The sequence below is a fragment of the Mesoplodon densirostris genome, chromosome 4 (genome assembly GCF_025265405.1).
Source record: "Mesoplodon densirostris isolate mMesDen1 chromosome 4, mMesDen1 primary haplotype, whole genome shotgun sequence".
Classification (NCBI taxonomy): Eukaryota; Metazoa; Chordata; class Mammalia; order Artiodactyla; family Ziphiidae; genus Mesoplodon; species Mesoplodon densirostris.
The window spans coordinates 181,938,960-181,961,911 of NC_082664.1; the positions used below are offsets into that span (position 1 = coordinate 181,938,960).

Sequence of the window (22,952 nt, forward strand, 5' to 3'; positions counted from 1 at the left end):
TGAGGAGCGAGGGTACTGAAGGGGGGCAGTTCCTGATTGGCTTACTTTCTCAGCTGTGTACTTAAGTGGAAATATTGAGTAGAGTTTAAGGATTGATTGATTGGGGCTTATTTAAAACCGGTTCTGTGTTTACTTGTTCCCAGCTTGGGACAAGAGCCAAGGAATAATCTTTTCCTTTCTTGAAGTTGAAGAATAGGTACTTTAAATTTTCCACGTTTATGTCAAACCTTTGTTAGCAGTGGTGCTAATATAACACTTCTGATTTTGCTTTTCTTCTGAAACTTAAAAGAAAAAAAAAAGAGTGCAGTGAATATCATTTGTTTCCTGCCTGGTAGCCTCAGGATTCTATGATATTTGGGACCCAGGCTGTTTCAAGGATTATTTTTATATGTAGTTAAAAAGAAAATATGTGATTTATGGAAATACTTTAATGCCTTAGACATTACGGTGAAAGCTGTGTGACTTTTATGTTTACCTTTCTCTCTTGTGGGGGTGTGTTGTGTCAGTTGCCTGCCACAATTCGTCCTGATGGAGGCTGAATTATAGATCTAAAAGCTTGCTGTGTTTGCTGTTCTTAGAGGTACCTCCAGAAGTGATCACCTTTTGAAAGCAAACTAGCAATTATCCCTACCAACATTTTAGAAGGGTTCACGATTATATTGCATGTCTTTTATAGAAGGGAGGCTGAGTCACGTTAGTATCTGTAAATCAGTTTACCACAACTATTATATCAGAGTACCATTCATATAAAGTATTTTGGTTTAATAGTTATTTTGAAATATTTTTATGCTTCGGAATGAAATAAAGAGCTATTTATGACTATTTCTCGGAACTGTGCCAAAATGTTGGTCTTTTTCTAAATTGATCTCTCACAGTAAGAGTTTACTTTTAAAAATGTTTTCCTCTGGAGATGTTAAAATCAACTCAGAGGGCATTATTTATCCTAGAAGTTCAAGAAGGCAAAATGAGTTGTTGTTGTTCTTTGTGTTTTGTATCGAAATTTTATTTAAAATAGCATACATGCTGTATTTACACGAAGAATGGGTGCTATATACGTTGTGTTTATAGGCTTCTCCTATTCCCTTCCTTTTTTTAAAAAAATATTTTATTTATTTAATTTATTTATTGTTTGGCTGCGTTGGGTCTTCGTTGCTGTGCGCGGGCTTTCTTTAGTTGTGGCAAGCGGAGCAGGGGCTGCTCTTTGTTGAGGTGCGCGGGCTCTAGGCACGCGGGCTCAGTAGTTGTGGCTCGCGGGGTCTGTAGTTGTGGCGCACGGGCTACGTTGCTCCACGACGTGTGGGATCTTCCTGGACCAGCGCTTGAACCCGTGTCCCCTGCGTTGGCAGGCGGATTCTTAACCACTGTGCCACCAGGGAAGTCCCCGTATTCTCTTCCTTAACCTACAGCTTTTGTGTCTTACCTCTGCCTTCCAGATGGATATCATCCAGTGCTAAAGCTATAGTTGTGATTTAGATAAAGCATTTTTACGTGAAAGCTCTTTGAAACCGTGAAGCCTGATTCTTGTTTTTATTTACAGTCCAAGTTTCTGACCTGCTATGAGAGTTAACCTTAAGAGGTTAATCTTCATCTAGTAGCAAAATTAATGTTATGATGTTCTTTATGAAAGAGCTGTTGATTACGAAATGATGCTCAAGCATATTCCATCCTCAACATTTCATTTCTACAAATTTATTCTAAATAGGCACTTAAGTTTTCTAGGAAGAAGTCTATGATGCCTGGCCATGGTTACTGGGATTATTCCTTTACTACCTACTGTATGAAATTATGATTTGAAGTGTGGTTTTTCTCTGTGCACATGCAGTGAATAGTCGGGCTTTTATTGCCTAGTGGTATGATGAAAAAAGAATCTTAGGCCAGGTGATCTTTTGTAATAAAATGGAAAAATACAGGGTTATATGCACTTCAATAAAAGCCTTGTTTTCTGGACTTTGCTAATATAATGGATATAAAATGGTATCTCGTAGGTTTAATTTGCATTTCTTTGATTACTGGTGAGGCTCAGCTTCTCTTCATTCACTTGTTAGCCACATGGATTTCACTTACGCTTGCCAGATTTAGAAAGTAAAAATACAGGACACTATAAAATTTGAATTTCAAATAAACAACAAATAATTTTTTAGTATAAGTGTATACTATGTAGTAGTCGGGCCATGCTTATACTGAATTTTTTTCATTATTTATCTTTAATTCAGACTTAATGGGGCATCCTGTATTTTATCTGACCACTTTGATTTTATTTTCGGTGAATTGTCTGCTTGTGTCTTATCCAATTTTCAATTGCACTTCCTGTCTTTTTATTGTTATTTTTCAAGAGTCCTTGGCATACACTGGATATTAAATCCCTTGGTTTCTTTTAGATGTTGCGAATACGTACTCCCAGTCTTTTGCCTGTCTGTTAACTTTGTCTAGAACGTCCTTTGTTGAATAACAAGTCCTTAATTTTGAGGGACTTGTTGTTATTACTTGTTAAATTCCATCAAAATTTCCCCATGGCCAGGTAGAGCTGCACTTAAAAACACAAAGTCTCAGCTCCCTTACAGCAACAAAGGTTGATTTCTTACTCATGACATGTCCGTGGCTCTGTTCCACGTCGTCTGTTCCACTAAGCCAAAGGAATAGGCTTTTTGGAGACATTGCTATCCTGTGGCAGAAGGAAAAGGATGTGGCAGAATCAGGTGCTTGGACGTGGCATGTGTTACTTTTGTTCATATTTTATTGGCCAAAGCAAATTAAATGGTTGAGCCTGAAATCAGTCAGACGGGAAGAGCCGTCTCAAGTCACGTGGCCTGCCCTGACATCACTGGGGTGTGGTGGTTTAATCCTCCTGTCATGAGTCAGATGACCTCAGGGTAGCTCACCTTGAATTGAGGGAAAGATGGATCTGCCACAGCAGCCAGCAAGTGAAGGAGGAGAAGAGACAAGCTTAGTATCTATGACAGGACTGTCTTTAGCTGTGGTTGCTTTCATGTGGTACTGACTGAAGGCAAACAGACCTGCTGAATTTTTGAGAGGATTACGTTGGCAAAGATGCCGCAAGTTTGCCTTGTAAAAGCCTGTGGTGGGTTTGACATTGACACCTAAATCAACCCTTGACCCCCAAATTGGCACCAGCTCTTTGCCACGTCTTTGGAGCACATGATTTTCCGTATCCACTTCACATATGGCTAGAAAGGATGATGGGAATAAAAAAAAAAAGGAATTTTCCAGAGGCAAAGCCAGGCTCCAGCAGACAAACTGATAAAGGAGATCCCTCCTGTTCCCCCCAGAGGACAGGACTGAGTTTAACCAAGGGTCTGGCTTCCTTGGTGGAGGGGGGATTCTTCGCCTTTCTCGTCCAGCCGTATCTCATCGTTGGTAAGAATGTGTATTTGCCATTCTTTTCTTTTCAGAATGGGAGACTTAACTGCATTCATCTTATTTTCGTTTCGTTGTATTTTGGTCGCTGTGAGCAAAAGGTTCCTGGTCTGTTAGTTTGTAGGTCACTGGGCTGGGATGGAGCCACGTCGATATCTGTTGCATAGATCGTAGACTCGGAGCGGAATCCAGTGATTGGATGGGCGTCCCTTTAGGAAGGAGACGACTCTTCCAGAGTCGGGAGAAGGATACCCTCTCACCTCTCATATTTAGCTCAGCCTACAGAGAAATTGTATTTCTTAGGCTCCTTGTAGGCAGATGAGGCCACATGTCTAAGTTTTGGCTGGTGGGTGGGAGTGGAAACGATGCGTGCCACTTCTAAACCACATTCGTATTCAGATCTGCTGTTAGTCCTGTTCTTTTCCCCCACCCCCAAGAGCAAGGTGTTGTGAGCCAGCTTCTGTCCAGCAGACCAGGGCAGTGTCCACAGGGGTGGTGGGACGAGACAGCAGGAACCTCAGTCCCTGGACCTTCCTGGGACCCCCTGTCTGCCCCCGAACTGTTACATGGGAGAGAAACAAACTCCTCTTTCATTTGAGCCACTATGTTCTTGGTTTTGTCACAGCAGATTGGCCTATATCCTAGTTAATACAGATGGCAATGAGGTTAGCAGGAAACAAACAGGGAAAGTTAGATTTGAAATTGTTCTTAGTGATTGTTTTGTTCGGTTGAAGTTTTTCATTTATATAGTCTTTCTATGAAAATTTATTTTTCAAACTGCTTAGCCAAGAGTTTAGAAATAAGCTCTTTTACTGGAACCTCAGCCTGACGACGATTATGATATATTCCTTTTTATTTCATATGCGTATGTTTTACATGTTGATATAAAATCTTGTAGCCTGATATTTTCATGTGATACCCATTTTCTCTGCTGCTTTAGAGTTCTTGTACTTGCACAGTTATTGTTACATAACATTCAGCTTTACCATGCTTTAATTAAAGTGCAGTTATTGTTGGCTGCTAAGGACTGAATTGTGTCCCCCCAGATCCACGTCGAAGCCTTAACCCGCCATGTCACCGGGTTGGAGATCAGGCTTTTAAGGAGGCGATTAAGGTTAAATGCTATTGTGAGGGCGGATCCCGATCCTACAGAACTGGTGTCCTCACAAGAAGGGGAGGAGACACCAGAGAGCTTTCTCTGCCACGTGAGAACGCGGTGAGAAGCAGGCTTTCCGGATCCCAGGAAGACCGCTCTCACCAGGACCCCACCATGCTGGGCTGCCACCTCCAGAGCTGTGAGGAAATGAAGTTATGCTCTTGAGCCACCTAGTCATGGCACTTTGTTACAGCAGCCCAAGCTGACTAAGCCCAAGCCCGGGCTTGTAACTGCTACACCACATAGAGAGGCTTTTCTCAGATCACACAGTAGATAGCAAAGCAGACTGCCAAGAAGGGTCCAAAAAAGTCAAGCAGCAAGAAAGAATAATGTCACTGAAGCCAGGAGACAAGACAAGATGTCGATGTTAAATTGACAGGTTTAATAAATTCTTAGTGGATTTTCAGCTAAGAAGTCACATGTATTTTGGAGAGAGCAGTTTCGTGTTTGCAGGCAAAATCCAGATCTCAGGGGCTCGAGCAGTGAATTGGGAGTGGGGAAGAGGAACCGTGAAAATAGTGAGTTCAAGCTGTCTTACAAGACACTTGGCTGTGAAGAGAAAAGGGAAAAGAGGACAAAGGCAAGGGAGAGACGTAACGTCTGGGGCAGTGGATCAGTTTTGTTTGTTCATTTGTTTTGTGCCGGGAGAATCTGAGCCTTTGCATGCAGTGGGGCAGAAGCCTGATGAGAAGGGGAAGGTGAAGATGGGGAGGGGGCGGGTGGACCCGTGACGGGGAAGATCCCTGAGGAGGTGGGCTGCCTCGCGTGCCTTCCAGAGCTCTGGCTGGGGTTAGCTTCGGGCCGGAAGAAGGACATCCGCCCTCCGCACTGCCAGGAAGGAGGTGAGAGCGGGCGTGTGGTCGGTGATCGGAGGGACGGAGGAAACGGAGGGAGTCTGACCTAATGCCCTCTCTTGTTCCTGTGGAGGTGATGCCGCTTGCTGAGTGGAGGGGAGGGGAGGAAGCGTGAAGAAAGTGATGGCAGCCTGGAATTGCTTCTGTCGGCTGTGAGAGGGGGACTGGATTGAGAGCCTGAAAAAGATGGATGGGCTCCTGGTGGGGGACCGTGTGTTTGCAGAGTCCCCCGTCGGCACGGCTGGGGCTTTTTATAGCAGTGACCTCTGGGTGGCTGCGGTGTGTGAGGGAACAAGTAGATCCTTAGGCTGGTTGAGGGGAAGGACAGGCCGGCGAGAAAGTTGAGAGTTTAGGCAAAGGAGTGATTGCAAACCTCGGTGATCAGATCCTAGGTCACAGTGGGCAAGAAGTAAAGCTGGGCGCGTGGTTGATGGATCAGGTACGAAAAGAGAGGGGTTTGGGGAAAAGCTGGAGGCCTAAACGCATTTCAGATCACGCAGGACTGATTCATTCACTCATTCCATAAACGGTGAACATCTGTCTTCCAGGCACTGTTCTCAGTGGTCTGGCTCCCAAGACCAAAACAGTGATCAAAACGAAGTCCCCGCCCTGGTAGAGCTTCCTCCTAGCGGGGGAGGCAGACGGCAAGCAGGGATAATTTCGGACAGTAAGAAAATGTTAAAGAGAAAAATGGAGAAAGGTCAAGGGTCAGAGACCGATAGCATGAACAGGAAGAGGCGACCTCGGAGCAGACTCGAGCGTCATCGGGACACAGCAGTGCACGTGGGTCCGGATGCAGCCCGGGCAGAGCCCCGGCCAGGGCTCGGAGCACGAGTGAGAGGAGAGAGGCGTGGTGTGTCCAGGCTGCCCTGAGGAATTAGGGTTTGGTTCAGGCGTCGTGGGAGAGACACCCACCAATCAGAGGAGTGACGGTCTGCTTTCTGACGGTTCATGTTGGCCGCTCTGTGGGGAGCTGGTTGGCGGCGGAGGCCAGGGATCTGGGGAGCAGGAAGGAGAGACGGGGGCCCGCAAGTGGCATTTTGAAGCTGACGGTTTGAGCAGTTGAGTGCTGATGGGTGAAGGAGGCCAGGCTGTTCCTTTAAGCAGACGCACCCACTCCACAATAGGCATTCTTTTCAGTGGACAGAGGCCTGCCCCTGACCCCTGGCTTCTTCCACACCCTTTCCTGTTTTTGACTCTGCTTCCCACCGGCTTCATTATCCATCCTCCCCTTTCTCCCTCACCTCGTCTTTCAGATCTGATGCACATTGTTGTCTGCCTGGCCAAGACTTCCTCTAGACTGAAGGTTTTCAGGCCTTTTCGTTGCAGTCTGATTTCAGTCTTTGGAAGATGTCCGTGGAGGCCCAGTATGTAAGACAGGTGCAGTGCAGTGCTCCGCCCACGTACAGCTCTTCTCTGATCCCCCCGGAGCAGCCCCGAGATGCCTCCAGAAAACGCCCAGCCTCCCAGGTCACAGTGTGGAGAAGGCCTGCCTTGCACCGGGATGCTGCTGCTTGCAGCCGGCCATCCCTGGGGTCACCTCGGGTCATGCTCCCGCAGCTGAGCTGTGCCTCGTTAATCCTTAGGCACCTCTAGCCGGAGGGAGTGTGGGGACCTCCAGTTACAAAGTGGCGTGCTGAGGGCGCTCAAAACTAGGAGGCAGGCCTGTCTTCCCCAGCGTTAGCTTTACTTGCCGGCTGTTATTTACTAAATGCGCGCGGGAAAGATGGATGAGCGATGAGTTGCTGATAAGCCGTGAGTTCTGTCTTGCCTTCTCAGCAGATTCGTATATTGACCCTCATTAAGAATGGTAAAATGTTTTTTATAACAAAAGAACATAGATGTATTATAGTTTAGAATATAACACTGGTGGGAACTCTTTAAGAGAAAAAACACCAGTCTAAGAAATTTTAAGTTTGCCTGGGCCCGTCAGGGCTGGGCCTTCAGTCTTCTGGGGATGATTTGGTCCCTCTGCTCTGTACTAGGAATGCTTTGACAGACAAGGTTAGAACTGCCTTTGTAAGTTAGTGGATTTTTGTTCTGGACTTTTGTTTTTATGTTTAATAGAGCTAGTATAACTTTTTTTTTGCTCAGCATGGAGTAGGAACTGGCCAGGATAGAGACTCGGGACCTTCAGGTTTTTCTGATTAAAGGTAAAACTGTGAGGATTTTCCTCTTCTAGTCAAGTTTCATTTTGACAAATGTCATTAAACTAAGTACTGCTGCATTATAAAAAGGATTTATAAGAAGCAAGGCATGGCCTATTAAGGCCAATACTCAAAACCAAGGTCGTCCTAGGCCACAAAATAAGTTTGGCACTTTGGGTTTTTTTGAAAAACAGGGTATCACTTACATTAAAATCTGTAGTGTTTCTTCTGAGTTGAGGATGGATCTTTAAGCATTAAGATGAAAAATGTCTTTCTTTGGATTGTTTGCTATTAAGAAATATTTTTAGGGCTAGGGACTTTGCATAATACTGCCAAGTTATCAGACTAATGAGGGTAAGGATTTGGTTATGTTCAGGAATGCATCCTGAGCTAGGAGTCAAACAGTGCCTGCTACCTAACACTTCATAACTGTTTTTTCCAGTGAATGAAGGAACCATCTTTTATATAACTTGGAAATAACATTGTCTGGTTATAGATGCAAGATAGCATCAGGGTTGAACTGGGGGAGACTTCGTGGAAGTTCTGCCGCAGTGTTATCAATATACATTGATAACAATGTATATTCATACCAATGAATGAATATCAATATTCATTCATCTTTAAATGAATAAAACCAGGAGCACATCTGTAAGCTTACTTTTGAGTCAGCCAGTTGTCAAGTCTGTTTAATGACATGCCAGTTCTATCTGTAAAATGGGGATAGCAACACGGCATCTGTTTATTTAGTGCAAGTCGCTGCACTAAGATGAGATGGGATACACAGAGTGGGAGAAAATACATAAAAGTCATATATCTGATAATGTACTTGTATCCAGAATTTACACAGAACTCTTACAACTCAGTAGTAAAAAGGACAAATGACTCAGTTAATAAATGGGCAAATGATCTGAATAGACATTTCTCCAAAGAAGACTTACAAATGCCTGGTAAGCACATGCAACGATGCTCAACAGCATTCGTCATAGGGGTGTGCAAATCAGAACCACAGAAGATAGCACCCGTAGCCACTACTCGGCTGTAATCGAAGATAGGTAATGACAAGTGTTAGTCAGGATTTGGAGAAGCTGGAACCTTTATACCTTGCTGCTGGGAATGTATAATGGGGCAGCCACTTTGGAAAACAGCTTGGCAGTTCTTTAAAAGGTTAAAAACATCAAGTTACCATGGGTTACCCAGCAATTCCATTCTTAGGTATATACCCCCAAAGAAATTAAAACACATTCACACAAACACTTGTACGTGAATGTTTATCGCAGCATTATTCCTAATAGTTAAAAAGTAGAGTCAGCCCAGATGTCCATCAAGTGATGACTAGATAAACAAAATGTAGTATATCCACACAATGGAATATTATTCAGCAAGAAAAAAAAGAATGAAGTGCTGACATATGCTGCAACATGGATGAATCTCAAAACGTTATAATACATTGTATGATTCCATTTATATGAAATGTCCAGGATGGGCCGTTCCATAGGGACAGAAGTAGATGAGTAGGCTGGGGGCATTGGAGGCTGGGGGATGGGGAGGGACTCCTCATGGGCAGGGAGCTGCTTTCAGGATGATGCAAACAGTCTAAAGTGGCTTGTGCTGATGGCTGCACAACTCTGTGAATACACTAAAGTCAATGAATAGTGTACTTTAAAAGGGTGAGTTGTATAGTAGGTGAGTTATATCTCAGTAAAGCTGTTAAAAAAAGAATGTATGAGGTAATATGTAGGGATATACTTTGAGCTATTTGAGAAGATCCTAGTAATATTATAGTTTGACTGTAAGGCTTTTAAATAGTAGCAGGATGACTTAGATATTTTTCCTTGCTTGCAGGCCTGTGATTTTATGCCATGACTCAACTTTATAAGGCTATAACTCAGCAGTATAAAATATTGAAAATGTTGAAACATAAAATGAAGACTGCTTGGCTTACTATTTTTATTTAATAGGATTTTCTGAATCAGTTAATTAGCAATAAGTAGAATGTGTCATTAAGGAGTTAGATTTTAGGGCTTCCCTGGTGGCGCAGTGGTTGAGAGTCCGCCTGCCGATGCAGGGGACACGGGTTCGTGCCCCAGTCTGGGAAGATCCCACATGCCGCGGAGCGGCTGGGCCCGTGAGCCATGGCCGCTGAGGCTGAGCGTCCAGAGCCTGTGCTCTGCAGCGGGAGAGGCCACAACAGTGAGAGGCCTGAGAGGCCCGCGTACCGCAAAAAAAAAAAAAAAAGAGTTAGATTTTAGAATCATAAAATTTTAGAGCTGGAAGAAACTTTAGAAGTCATCTATTTGAGGCTCCCTCATATTGTTTTGTAAGTGAGAAAAGGGACTCCTGCAGAGGTTAAATATGATATCTTAGGTCACAGAGTTGAGTAAACTCTAGAACTGAGTCAGTGTTCTTTGGGTTGATTACTATTGGTTTTAGTGCTATTAATAGTATTAGCACTGACAGTATCAATAGCAGTTATTTAAATGCTTCCTATGTACTTGTCATTCTGTTAGGTACTTTATGTGTGTTATCTTGGCTAATATGCACAGCAGTCTATGGATGATTTGTTTCACCTGTGTATGAGTTTCCTGTTGCTGCTGTTACAAATTAACAAAAACGTCATGCCTTGAAATAGCACAAATTTATTATCTTACAGATCTGGAGGTCAGAAGCCCAAAATGGGTCTTACTGAGAGCTGGTAGGGCTGCATTCCTTTCTGGAAGCTTCAGTAGAGATGCGTTTTCTTGTCTGTTCCATCTTCTCTAGGCTGCCCACACTTGCTTTGCTCGTGGCCTCCTTCCACTGTCCGCAGTGGCAGATCGAGTCTTTTGGACGCTGTTTCTCTGGTTCTGACTGTTCATCCCTCTTCTCCCGTTAAGGACCCATCTCAGTAATCCAGGATACTCTCATTTTAAGGGCCGTTGATAGGCACTTGCAATCTTAATTCCCCCTTGTCACATAACCTACCATATTCACAGATTTCAGGGATTAGGACATGGATATCCTTGGGGGCGAGGTCATTATTTTGCCTCCTACAATCTGTTAATTAGAGAGATTGAGGTCCAGAGAGGTTAGCTAAGTTGTCCAGGCTCGCAACGTTAGTAAATGGAAGAGCTCGTAGTTTAACCCACTTCTGTTATTTCAACGCACATCTTTCGCAATGACGCGATCTTTTCCACAAATGCCGTTTGATTCTTGTCTAGAAGAGTAAGTAGGAGGGTTGGCAGTATTCAGATGGTAAAGAGCTATTTCTTCTTAAAGTAAAATCACACTTACTTTAATAATATCAAGAAATAGGCTATATTACTATGAAGCCATTAAAAGCATGGAAGAGAATTATATGTATTGATGTGGGAAAGTGTTTATGACTCCTTGAGACTTTCAATTCATTACCCCCCGCCCCATTTCTCTCTATTCGTGAGTTCCCTGTGGTCATCAGTTCCTTCCTCATCCAGGCTTCTGCCCCAGTTCCAGTTACTCACCTGCAGACTCCCCCCATCCCTTTGCACCCCTTTGATCTCCGGCCTGGCGAACACTCAGGACTGGCTGAGCCCAGCTACCTGCGTGTTGGTTTCACGTTCATGATGCGTACACTCTGCAGCCTCAGAACTGCCGGTAGCCACCCCAGGCGCCTTTCATCTCACTCCCCGCAGCATCCCGCGTCCGGGCTTTCAGACCTCTCACTGCTCCCGCGTTACCTGGCCTCTCAGCAGCTCTGCACGCAGTTGCCCGCAGTTGCCCATTGCTTCATTTCAGGAACCTCTGCTCTCGGCCTTTGTCACACCACCCTTTCCTGGCTCTCCTTTTCCGTCTTCTGTGTCGGTCCCTCCACTTCTGCCCGACTGCTCAGTGAGGGGCTCCTCAAGGTCTCGTCCTCTTTTTCCCCCCTCGCCCTTCTGATTTTAAGTATGATCTATTTGAGTAAGTCTCCCGTGTTTATGTCTCTCGCCCACGCTCTCTCAGCCTCGGCACTAGTGACGTTTGGGGCTGGATGACACTTTGCTGCAGGGCTGTCTTGTGCGTTGCAGGATGGTCAGCAGCATCTCTGGCCTCCACCCACCAGATGCCAGTAGAACCCCTCTGTCCCCGGTGTGCCAACTGCAGGTGTCACCACTCACTGCTGAGTATCTCCTGGGGGCAGAATCCCCCCCAGTGGAGACCCACTTATCAAGCCTGAAGCTCCCTTTGGAGGGTCTAAGGATAATGGCTTTGGGCAGCTCTGTCTGACTGTCTCCTAACAAACTTAACAGAACCAAAGTGAACTCTTGTTCTTTCTCCCGATTTACTGCCCTCCAGCTCTCCTCATTTCAGATCATGCGTGACCTTGCAGGACACTGGAGGTACTTCAGCTTTTATTCTGAGTGAACTAGGGAGCTGTCAGAGGGTTTGGGGCTAAGAAACGATAGGCTCTCATTTAGGTCAGGTCTTTGTTGAGAACAGACTGTAAGTTGGAGGGTTGAAGCAGGAAGACAAGTTAAGAATACTGCGGTGATGTGCTTCCCTGGTGGTGCAGTGGTTGAGAGTCCGCCTGCCGATGCAGGGGACACGGGTTCGTGCCCCGGTCCGGGAGGATCCCACATGCTGCGGAGCGGCTGGGCCCATGAGCCATGGCCACTGAGCTTGCGCATCCGGAGCCTGTGCTCTGCAACGGGAGAGGCCACAACAGTGAGAGGCCCGCGTACCGCAAATAAATAAATAAATAAATAAATAAATGAAGAGACAGTTAACATCACTAGCAAAAAACCCAAAAAAACAAAAAAACAAAAAAACAAACAAAAAGAGGAATACTGCGGTGATCCAGGTGAAAAGGTGGGAGGAGCTTGTACCAGGGTGGTGGTAGAGGAGATGGTAAGGAATGGTATCTTTGGTTTACGCCTTAAATATAGGTATTCCTGAGAAGAGGAATGCCTGGTGTCATCATGAGATTAACATCTTTGTGTGATTTGTTCATCAAGTATTTTCTAAGGTCTTGAAGGAAGCAGGATTTGGTGGATCAGAGTGAGAAGAGAGTAGCCAAAGCCAGGACCTCGTGGGGATGTTACTTGGACGAATGCAGGCCAGGTTGGGTGGTGAAATGAGAGATCCCATGGGGGGAGGGTAAGCAGGGCATCCAGTACAGCCAGGCCCACCTCACAGTCTTCTCCTGGGCTGGCCCTCCCACTCTGAAACAAGTACCTATGCCAGGGCAGGGAGAACCAATGGAAGTCAGGAGACGTGTCTGCACCAGACCTTGTGAGCAGGTCATTTGGGCTGGAAGGCTCTCAGCTGAAGTGGGGTGGCAGTTGGCATTTGGGGCGGGAAGGTTGTTGTCATACAGGGTGGCCCTGCACGTTGTGGGACACTGAGGATCTCCGGTCCCTCACTGAGAGCAGCGTGTGTGTGCTCCCTCACATGACATCTAAACCGTGCCCCTGCCCTCTAAGTTCCACACTGCTATGGGGGTCAGTCACGTTCAACTGCAAACCACCACAGACTAAGCCCTTTTTATTTATTTATTCATGTAAATTTGGTAATTCATTTTCATGAATTTTTCCCTTTTTAAAAAAATTGGAGTACAGTTGATTTACAGTGTTGTGTTAGTTTCACGTGTATAGCACAGTGATTCAGTTATATATCTATATCTATACATATGTATACATATATATATATATCCTTTTTTTGAAAGATTTTTTTTATATGGACCCTTTTTAAAGTCTTTATTGAGTTTGTTACAGTATTGCTTCTGTTTTAGTTTTTTGGCTGTGGGGCATGTGGGATCTTAGCTACCTGACCAGGGATCGAACCTGCACCCCCTGCATTGGGAGGAGAGGTCTTAACCACTGGACCACCAGGGAAGTCCCTATATATCTATTCTTTTTCAGATTCATTTCCCTTATAGGTTATTACAAAATATTGAGTAGAGTTCCCTGTGCTATACAGTAAGACCTTGTTGGTTGGTTATCTGTTTTATACAGAGTAGTGTATGTATGTTAATCCCAAACTCCTGATTTACCCCTTCTCCCCACCCCCCCCGGTAACCATACATTTGTTTTCTATGTCTGAGGGTCCATTTCTGTTTTGTAAATAAGTTCATTTGTATCTTTTTTTTTTAGATTCCACATATAAGCAATATATGATATTTGTCTGACTTACTTCACTCAGTATGACAATCTCTAGGTCCATCCATGTTGCTGCAAGTGGCGTTATTTCTTCTTTTTTAGGGCGGAGTAGTATTCCATTGTATATACGTACCGCATCTTCTTTATCCATTCATCTGTCGATGGACATTTAGGTTGCTTCCATGTCTTGGCTATTGTCAGTAGTTCTACAACGAACATTGGGGTGCATGCATCTTTTTGAATTATAGTTTTCTCCAGATATTTGCCCAGGAGTGGGATTGCAGGATCGTTCGGTAGTTCTATTTTTAGTTGTTTAAGGAACCTCCACACTGTTCTCCATCATGGCTGCACCAGTTTACATTCCCACCAGCAGTGCAGGAGGCTCCTTAAGCCCTTTTTTCAATTTGAAAATTGTCTTCCATAACATGAAGTCAAAAGGCTATGGCATGGCAGACCCTTAAAGAAAACCTAGATATTTGATGTCTAGTTTTAGGGACTTAGAAAGTATAGCAGTGAATATTGCCACCAGTACTTTAAAATTAGCATCCCTTAAATGTTTTCTGTCCCCAATATGTACCTTAAAATATTCATTCTTAACTCTTCTATAGAGGGTGTGGGTGTCTCAGGGCCATCTCTAAAGATAGTGCACAGGACACCTGTTCCAGCTGCTGCCTTCCCAGCCTTGTAGTGTGAGGGAATTTGAATAAAATAAGCGAGGAGTTGGGATGAAAGCAAATTCCCTGGCTGTATCTTAGCAAAGGGGTGGGAGTAGGATTGGAAGTGGAAGATTAATGGCTATGTGTGAATGTTTATGCACATCATGTCTGTATCAGGTCTAGCTGCTGTCCAGAGCGAGGTATTTTTACAATCACATTTTAGACAAAGTAGTAGAAAATAGAATGTACTACTCATCAGGTTTGTGGAAGTTTGATAACTCAGAATTTGGAGCAATGAGAAACTCACCAAAGAAAAGATCATCAGTTTGGATATATAAAATTGAAGACTTGTTCACAATGGAAAAATAATATAACAGACTGGGGGAAATGCTCATATCAAGTGTGACTGAGGGTTAACATCTGTAATACTGGAGGACTTCTCGCAAATTAATGAGGAAAAAACTGTCAAGATTTAGGACATAGGTGGACAGAGAATTTTAGCAGGTAAGGAATACAATTAGTAATAAAAATGGGTATCAAAGAAGTGCATTTTAAGTCAGCCTTGGGTTACCCCTTCTATTCCCTCAGAAGTACTGGAAAGTAAGATAATTCCCGATCCCAGCAAGGTTTTAAGGGATTTTTGGGGCCATTTTCTGATTTCTGTTTCTTGTGCTGTAGCTACCCCCAGCCACTGCCTTTGTCTCAACATGACATATGACTCTTCTGCCTCGTCCAAACTGCATCTTTCACCTCTTCCTCCTGGCCTCTGTCTTCTCTCGAGAGCAGCAACCGGATAGGAGCAGGGCGTCCCACCCGACCCAGCGCTGCTGCTGAGCCACCCTCTGAGTTGACTCAGTACCATACTGTGGTCTTGGGTGTATGAGTCAACCCCTGCCACCTGTCTGGGGGGTTCCTGAAGTTAGGGGTGGGCGATTGTGCCTCAGAGCCTGGCGCACAGAAGCTGTTCAACCACATGGTCTCTCTCAAAATTCATAGCTGTACAGCTGAATGTCTCTTCTGAAATTCTGGCTGAGAGCCAATGGTTAGAGGAATGAGATGGGCTAAGAGGCCACTGCCGTGTCCCAGACAAGAAGGGGGTGGCTTACATCAAGGCAGTGATGACAGAAATGGGTGGCAAGGCGCATATTTGGGACAGTTTCCTGTGAAGTCTTAGTGACAGAGTTGATGTGTAGGGGTAGGGAGGATGAGGAATTGTAGATCGATGTTTCTTAAATTTTAGTGTGCATATGAATCACCTGGGGATTTTGTTTAAAGGTAGCTCCTGATTCAGCAGGTCTGGGGTGGTGCCAGAGACTCTGGGATTCCAGGAGGTGAGCCGCACCGTTGTCCGTGGACCAGTCTTTAAGTAGCAAGGGTGAGATAACTTGAGTTTCAGGCTCCAGTGCCTAGATGATGATGTCTATATCAGAAATGGGAAACACAGGAGAAAAGAAAGGGCGGGGAGGACCTGGGAGATGGAGTGAAGTCCTTGTGGGACGTTCAGGTTGAAAATTATAGACAGCTGGACCCTTGGATCTTCAACTCAAGAGAAAATCAGGCCTAGAGATACAAATTTGGGAATCAGCACTTCATCAGTTATAGTAAGTAAAAGCCACGAGAATGAATGACATTACCTGCAAGAAAGAGATAAAGGTATTATTAGAAAATATGCTTATTCCTGCTTGCGAGAATTTTAATGTTCCATTTAAGTCACTTTATAAACCAGCAGTGTGGAGGAAATTGGATAGGTGAGCCTCCTGCATGTGAACAAGCTGTAGGTATAAATTCAGAAGTGGAGAAGTCTTCTTTGGAAAACCCCTTGAGTCCTTGGTAATGACCATAGATCAGGTTAAGTATTCCATAGATCAAGTTTAAAAAGCATTGGAGTACCTTCTCCGGAAAATTCATTCATACAAACAAATATGTATTAAACATCTTCAAATGCCAGCCACTCTTCTGATCTCTGGGCTTAAGATAACAAATAGAATGTATCCCCAACACGGCAGAGATTATAGGGGAGATTGGCGAAGTGGGTTCCATGCAGTGTGATGCATACTGTGGTGGGGAAGTGTGGCAGGGCCACACGACTCAGTATGGGGACAAGGGACAGCTTTCCTGTGGAAGCAGCATTTAAACCGAGACCGGCGAAGTCCGAGCGGAGGTGACCACGAAGAGGACGGGAAGGGCATGACAGCGACGACTTGGAGGGGAGAAGGCCCTGCAGGTTGAAGGAGGGTGGTATGGCTGGACCACAGAGTGTGGGGAGGGAGAGTTGTGAGGGATGAGGCTGGAGAAGGGAACAGAGTCCATGATGAGGCCCTTTCCCCCTGGGACCTGGTGGAGGGTGGAGGGAGAAAACGATGTATTTTCCAAAGGAAAAAGTATTATTCTGCCTGGGGGTAGTTCAAACAATAGTCCTATGCATATGGTTTCATAAGGCTTTTATGGACTGGCCTAGTAATGGAATGACTCATAGTAACATTGTTTCTGTAGGAAAATGTTTTGGGCTTCAAAACTTACAATTTAACTTCCAAAAAAATTTTTTTTTCACCATTTGGGGACTGCTTGGATAGGCATACAACTCTAGTGCTTTTTGTTATTTGTGCTCCAATCGTGCTTTCTCTGGTATTTATCTGTGTGGCTACAGTGTTGATTTTCCACCCTCTGATAGGAATCAAAGGAATCATTCCACAGATGGAGGAACAGGTTTAGAAAATATGTGGAAATAAAAATAGAAATCTTTTTACAAGTTGTTCTGTTTTCAGAGTGTTTGTCCTTTAAAGTTAAGGATTACTCCATAAACTATATTGTGGTGTAGTGTTGTGTACTATGAAAGTATGGAAAATAAAACTGACATGCAAATTGTAAACAGAAAGTAAGAGAGATTGGTAGGGTTTCACTGTTGAAGTCAAACGGAATGCTGAAGGTAAACAGTACACTGATAAAATACCTGTCTTTCAAACATACTTTAATAACCATGAGCTTAGCTTACTTAGCACCATCATAATTATCATCATCATTGTCTTCATTACTAGCTACTGTCATCATTAGAAATACTAGATTTTTTTTTAAGCAGAAAAGAACTGTTAAGGCCAGTCTCTTTATAAAATAGAACTACATGAGCTTCATTTTGTTTAATAAGTGGAACTTAAAGCTGAAACTCCTTCAAATTCCCAGGTCTCCAGTAGGCCAAGTTAATTTCATCCACACCCATCTCGTGAAAATCTTTCTTTCTGTATTAGTTAGAATGCTTTCAGCTGACAAATAACTGAAGACTCAACTGTGAACAACTTAAATAATAAGTAAATTTAATGACCTCATATAACTAGAAATCTGGAAGAAAGATGGTTTTATAGTTGGTTCATGTAGCAGCTAACTGCTGTCATTAGGCTCTTGGAATCTTTCTGTCTTTCTGTCCTGCTATCATGATAAGTTAGCTTTTGTCCTCAAGCTTGTCCCGTCCTGGTCTCAAGATGGCAGGCAGCTTTAGCTCCAAGATTGACATCCTCATATCAAAGCACCCAAGACTGTAAGAAGAGGTGTCTCTTGTCTTGGTTCGGGCTGCTATAACAAAATGCTATATACTGGGTGGCTTCAGCAACAGACATTTTATTTCTCACAGTTCTGGAGTCTGGGAAGCCCAAGATCAAGGTGCCTGAAGATTTGATTCTTCATGAGCTTGCAGACAACTATCTTTTTCCTGTTTCCTCGCATGGCGGAGAGAGAGAGCTCTAGTCTCCTATATTATAAGGACGCTAATCCCATTTTGGGGCTCCAAGCTCCTAAACTAATCTAACCCTAATAGCCTCCAAAGACCTCACCTCCAGATACCATCACATTGGGGATTAAGGCTTTAACATAGGGTTTTGGGGGGGCACAAATATTCAAGCCATAGCATCTTTCTTATGTCCTTTTTCAGAGAGAGAAAGAAGAAGCCTCCCAGAAGACTTGACATCACTAGCCAAATTTATATGATACATCCCATTTCTAAACCAGTCAGTGGCAAGAGATAGAGAAGTCGAGTGACTGGCTTTGGCTACTCAAGATTCATGGCCCTCCAGCCCTCCTCTCAGAGAAGAACAAACTTAGGATTCTGGTATCCAGGATGGAGAGCAGACTGGTGAGGCCAGCCACTCGTGTCCACCATCCCTTCCAAGACTAGCTCCTCTGCCTGGGCTCTGAATCCTCTTTTGCACTTGGAGGACTTTATTCTGTTCATCATGTTTTCTCATCTTTATTTTTAGTCTGTCTCCTCTTTCTCTTCAAGCTTATTGAAAGAAGGGTCTGTGCATGCTGTCTCCATTTCTTTTCCTCCGGTTTATTCCGTACATCTCCTGTAACCTGGATTCTGCTGCCCCTGATAGGAAACCTCCCCTTCTGTCATCCGTGCCGACCCAGTTGCCTGGGCCTTTGCCAGTATTACCGCTAGTGTTTTGCAAGACCAGCGCTTCTCCGGGTTTAGCGTGTACACCAGCATCATTTGGAGGGTGATGAAAACACCTGGGTTCCATCCCCAGAGCTTCTAAATCAGTAAGTCTGAGCTGGGGCTTGTAGAGCTGAGCTGACTCAACCTCTCTGCGGACGTTTGATGTTATTGATTTTACTACCACTTTCTGAGTTTCAGAACTCAGAATTACTCTCAAACCTGCACTTGTTCCTTTTGTATTTTTTTTTTTAATTGATGAATGGCAGCGTCCTTTTTCTCATGTAAGAAACCTGGAACTCACCATGATTCTTTATTCTTCCTTTACCCCCATGTACAGTCAGTTTATGTTCCATCCTCTAAATATCCCTCCAGTGCATCATTTCGTCTCCATCCTTGTTGTCTCTGCTTTAGTTTGAGCCGTATCTTTTCACCCATATTGCTGTAATGCTCTTTAAAAGTGCTTGTCCTGTCTCCAGTCTCAGACTTTCTCTTACTTATACTTCATACTGTTGCAGAGTGATTTTTTTTTTTAATGCAGGTCTAATCACATTATTCCTGAGCTCAAAATCCTTTGGCCTCCTACACCTTCCAGATAAAATCCAGACTCCCTCCCATGCCAGCAAAGGGCTTCAGACCTGGGTCTCTGCCTGCCTGGCTAGTGTTTGCTTCTCTGACTTCTGTACTTCTCCTGGGCGTTAGTACCTGAACCTGCCATGATTCTGAGTTCTCTTGAGCTTTTGAGCCTTTGCATGTTTTCTCTTTGACTGAAACACTTCTCTTTCTCCCTTCGCTGCTTATCTTCCAGGACTTAGCTCAGGGATGCCTCTACTATCACCCTGCTTCCCTGGTCCCTTTTCTGTCCCTGGGAGTTAGATGCCCCTTTTCGGTACAGCCATGGAGGTATGTAAATTGTACTCATTTAGCTCTTAAACACACTGCTCAATTCTGGAGGTTTATTTGGTGCTTATCCTCCTCTAGACTCTAATTTCTTTCAGGACAAAGACTGTACTTTTCATCTGTTTCTTAATATAGTTCCTAACATAATTCGTCATTGTTTGTTGAGTGATTGAATGCTAAGGACCATTTTTAGTGATAGAAACTAGTCATAAAACCCAATCTGGAGAACTGAGGGCCCAATCTGGGGAACAAATTGGAGGGTGACAAAAACACTGTAGGCTTTACATCTAGTTGGATTTGTTCAAGATTCTGGAGGAATTGGTATTTCTTGGAGTCTGTGACAGGGCAGGGATGGGAGTTGGTGATGTATTGTACAAATCACTTCAGTGATATTCAGACTAGGTGGCCATTTTCATTTCCTTGATGATTTGGATGAAATTTGGAGATATGACTGCGAAATTTGGAGATATGAACATCCGATTCCAACGTTATATAACATATACCATATATACCTATGTCTATATCTATATTTATATCTGTATCTAGATATAGACATATTTGTTTATTTGGTTGTTCTTTGAGAAGTTTATGCAAACTTAAATTACGGTTGTCGCAAAGCTGCCATCTTTGCAATATGTAAATTTTATTTTAGAATTTTAAAGGTTAGCTTATTCATCCATTGTTCTTGAAAAATACATATCTGCCAAAAATTTTATAGTAGTTGTATGTTCCAAGCCTGCATTGTCCATGTGATAACCACCAGCCACGTGTGGTTATTTAAATTTGAATTTAAATTTGTTAGAATTAAGATCAATTAAAAATTAAGTTCCTCAGTCGTGCTGGCCACATTTCAAGTGCTCAGTAACTGTATGGGACAGTGCAAATATAGGATATTTCATTATTATATTGACAATAATTTAGTCAGATGATTAGCATATAACCTCAAATTCCTGTTTTTTTTTTTTTTTTTTTTTTTTTTTTTTGCGGTACATGGGCCTCTCACTGTTGTGGCCTCCCCGTTGCAGAGCACAGGCTCCGGACACACAGGCTCAGCGGCCATGGCTCACGGGCTTAGTTGCTCCGCGGCATGTGGGATCCTCCCGGACCAGGGCACGAGCCCGTGTCCCCTGCATCGGCAGGCGGACTCTCAACCACTGCGCCACCAGGGAAGCCCCTCAAATTCCTGTTTTTTAAAAAAATCCAAAAATGTCCCTTAAAAAGTGTTTTTATTATAAAATAAAAGTATGAAAATCACCCAAACCAGATATATGATTTAATGAATTATTACAATGCCAGTAGCACCCAGGTCAAGAATTAGAACTTCATGAGTCACCCTTGAAATTCTTCCTTGTGTCCTGTGTCAATCACAACCCTCTCTTCTCTCATAAGTAAGCATCATCCCAAATCTTCATAGTAATCACTTGCATTTTTCTTTTTATAATTTATGGATCCAGTTTGTTTCCTTCAACACTATAGTTTGGTTTTAACCAAAGTAAAAACATTTTTATTCAGATACAATTTCCATGCTGTAAAATTAATCCATTTAAAGTATACAATTCAGTGGTTTTAGTGTCTTCTCAGAATTGTACAACCATCACCACAGTCTAGGTTTTAGAACATTTTTGTCACACCAGAAAAAAACATGTACCCCTTAGCAGTCATTCCTCATCCCCATCCTCCCAGTCACCCCAGCCCTGGCAACCATTAATCTATTTTCTGTCTCTATAGCTTGCTTATTCTGACTTTTCATGTAAATCAAGTCACACAACATGTGGTCTTTTGTGTCTGACTTCTTTCACTTAGTGTAACACTTTTGAGGTTCATCCATGGCATAGCATATATTAGTATTTTATTCCTTTTTGTTGCTGAAGACTATCCCACTGTACGGATATGCCACATTTTGTTTATCCATTGATCAGCTGATGGACGTTTGGGTTGTTTGCACTTAGTGGCTATTATGAATAATGCTGTTATGAGCATTTACATACAAGTTTTTGTGTGGATGTATGCTTTCATTTCCCTTGAATATATAGTTAGTAGTGGGAATTGCCGGGTCAAGTGGTACTCTATGATTTAACCTTTTGAGGAACTGCCGAACTGTTGGAAAAACGGAGGCTACACCATTTTGCATAACCAACAGCAATTAGAAGGTTCCGGTTTCTCCACATCTTCATCAATATTCGTTATTATCTCTTTTTCATTATATCCATCTTAAAGGGTATAAAGTAGTATCTCATTGAGTATCTAATTGACTGTAAATGTATTATGGTTTTCTTTTTTTAATTCTAATTTTTAAAAAAATTTAATTAAAAAAATTTTTTTAATTAAAAAAATTTAATTAAAAATTATTTATTGTTTAAAAAAAGATATTTATTGTTGGGTCTTTGTTGCTGTGCGCGGGCTTTCTCTAGTTGCCGCGAGTGGGGGCTACTCTTCATTGTGGTGCGCAGGCTTCTCATTGCGGTGGCTTCTCTTGTTGCGGAGCACGGGCTCTAGGCATGTGGGCTCAGTAGTTGTGGCTCTTGGGCTTCAGAGCGCAGGCTCAGTAGTTGTGGCGCACGGGCTTAGTTGCTCCACGGCATGTGGGATCTTCCCAGACCAGGGCTTAAACCTGTGTCCCCTGCATTGGCAGGTGGATTCTTGACCACTGCGCCACCAGGGAAGTCCCTGTATTATGTTTTTCATGTGCATTTCCCCAGTGGCAAATGGCGTTGAGCATCTTCTTAATGTGTTTATTAGCCATTTGTAAATGTTCTTTGGAGAAACATCTATTCAAATCCTTTGCTCATTTAAAAATTTTAAATTATAGTTATAAAATAATTATAATTTTGATTATATAATTGTTTACCTTTTTGTTAAAGACTTACAAAAGTTCTTTATGACTGATACCAGTCCCTTTTCAGATATATGATTTACAATTATTTACTCCCATTCTGTGTCTTTTCCCCCACTTTCTTTTTTTTTTTTTTTTTTTGTGTGTGTGTGTGTGGTATGCGGGCCTCTCACCGCTGTGGCCTCTCCCGTTGCGGAGCACAGGCTCCAGACGCACAGGCTCAGCTGCCATGGCTCACGGGCCCAGCTGCTCCACGGCATGTGGGATCTTCCCGAACCGGGGCACGAACCCGTGTCCCCTGCATCAGCAGGTGGATTCTCAACCCCTGCGCCACCAGGGAAGCCCTCCCTCACTTTCTTTATAGTATTATTTGCAGTACAAAATATTTTAATTTAGATGGATCCCAATTTATCTATTTTATTTTTTGTCACTTGTACTTTTGGTATCATATTTAACAAACCATTGCCTAATCCAAGACCATAAAGATTTACTGCTCTGTTTTCTTCTAGGAGTTTT

The 22,952-nt window shown here is 43.4% G+C and overlaps 1 protein-coding gene across 22 annotated transcripts in view; it reads left to right on the top strand.

Annotated features, from left to right (window-relative positions):
• The window catches only part of ZNF438 (zinc finger protein 438), a 256,361-nt gene that overhangs the window by 94,366 nt on the left and 139,043 nt on the right, over positions 1 to 22,952 (top strand). For 3 of the 22 annotated variants that reach the window (XM_060097805.1, XM_060097812.1, XM_060097813.1), the window contains one exon: positions 18,200 to 18,400. The exons of the other annotated variants lie outside the window; for them this stretch is intronic. The gene's annotated coding sequence lies outside the window, so the exon portion shown is untranslated. The remainder of the gene's footprint in view (positions 1 to 18,199; positions 18,401 to 22,952) is intronic. 22 annotated transcript variants of the gene reach the window in all.